Below are 2,066 nucleotides of genomic sequence, written 5' to 3' on the forward strand. Positions count from 1 at the left end.
TTGTGATGCGTAGTTACTGGAGTAAACAAACAGGAATTGCGTTTTTGTTAGAGTAATATTTAGATAATTCAATAATATACCATTTCCTCATTGCTTGATGAACAGATACCGATTCCTGCGGCGTTAATTACTTTGAAATACAAACTGACATTCGTTTCGATCCCAACAAGAGTAAACAAATAAACCGTTACAAGTAACAAATGTTTTTGAATCACTGTAATTCGATCTGCTTATATTTTACCGTTCATGGTCATTTCGTTGTGTCAAACTGCATGAAATGTTTGTAATCTTATTTATTCTTTATGTGCAGAAGTTCCCCTATCATGGTTTTATTCGTTTCCATTTTTCTGTGCCTCATGTACACATGGCCTATAGTTTAGTTGAAACGAATTTCAGTACAGTCTGGCTCAAGAACTAGTATAGGAGATCGTTTTAGTCTTAGGCCCTTACTCATTAGTGCACCTTTTCAGTGAATCTAAGTTCTACGTTTCTTCCCCTGATTGCATCTACAGTATAATGTTATGACAAACATTAAAATCCGATATTTAACCGTAATAAGTAATTTCTTGATTGTACTTTAGGCGAAGATGCGGTACTTTGTTACTTTAAGAATGATAAGAACTTCCTTAAAAAAAAAAAAGACGGACTACGAATAAAACATCTCACATAACATGTTTCTCTTTTTTATTGTTCGTGGAGACACAGCTGTTAGAATGTAACCCAAACAAATATTCACAGAAAACGTGAAGAAGAGATGAATAATTAATTCCAATGGTGATTTTCATGTATTCCGCCTTCGATTTCAATGCTCTTTTGAATTCTCTTGACAGTAGTACGTGTAGTTCTTCTGTTGCCACCTATGCATTCCGTGATGGGGGCAGCACTATTCAATGATCAACTCGTGTCAGGCGTTTATTTATTTCTTGGTAGACTTCAGCCACAGAAAAAATCTAAAGGGGCCAGGTGTAGGGACTTCGGCAGTGAAGAAACGTGACTATTTCTGCCGATTCATATTCCAGGGAATACAGGTCATGTGTTACCTGACAACCAGAATGATTCTTGTAGATCTTATTTACCTAAATAGTCAAAGGAACATATTCCAATAATGCTGGAAGCTCATTTTAAAGGAAGTCTAGTTAAACGGGACTCTATAAAACGATGCGGTAACACAAACGGTCCAATCAACTGACGGCCTGTCATGCCACAGCACACATTTACAGAAAGAGTACTGGAGAATATACCTCCACAAAGGCATGTGGAGTTTCATCGGACCATAGAGCTGTGTTACGTGTGTTACCGATACCGTCACGACTGAAAGTACGTTCATCAGCAATCACTATTAGTGTGACAGCTCAGCGACTTATCAACTTACCAGATTCAGTCGTCTACGTTTATATCCTTTTCGAAGGCAATGAACCAGCTTTAAATGATGAGCACTGAGGCCGTTCACACATAATGTCAGCTTTATTCTTGTATATGGGACACATGCGTGTAGAAATTCCGAGTGTGCTTCTTGGACAACTACGATCCACAAGCTGAATAACCTGTTCTACTTCGTCCACACTCTCTTCATTTGCACGTTAAGATGAAATATTACTGCTGGGCTTTGTAGTTCTCTCTCACACAGTTTAATGAAAACACAGGGAAACACCCTTGAATATGGTACTCTGTAGACAGGAAATCGTAGACTGTACTCTCTTCAAGAAGCAGCGGCTATTCCATTACAAAACCCTTACACAAATACCATTGCAACATTTTCTGCATTTGGAAATACAGGAGTTGGACAAAGATATGAAACACCAGAAAAAAATTACCGTGCTCAGTACGGTGCAGGCATTCAGAAGAGGTTTCAGTAAGACTCGGAATTGATAGATACAAATCCTGTATGGGTTTCAAGCGAATCTTATACCATTCTTCCCGCAAAACAGCGGTGAATTCAGGCAACGATGGTGGAGATGTATAGCGATCACAAACCCTTCTCTCCACAGTAGACCGCAAATGCTCAATAATATTGAGATCTGTTGAGTGTAGTGGCCAGGAAAGATGTGACAATTCATCCTCGTGCC

The sequence above is a fragment of the Schistocerca nitens genome, chromosome 5, assembly GCF_023898315.1.
Source record: "Schistocerca nitens isolate TAMUIC-IGC-003100 chromosome 5, iqSchNite1.1, whole genome shotgun sequence".
NCBI lineage: Eukaryota > Metazoa > Arthropoda > Insecta > Orthoptera > Acrididae > Schistocerca > Schistocerca nitens.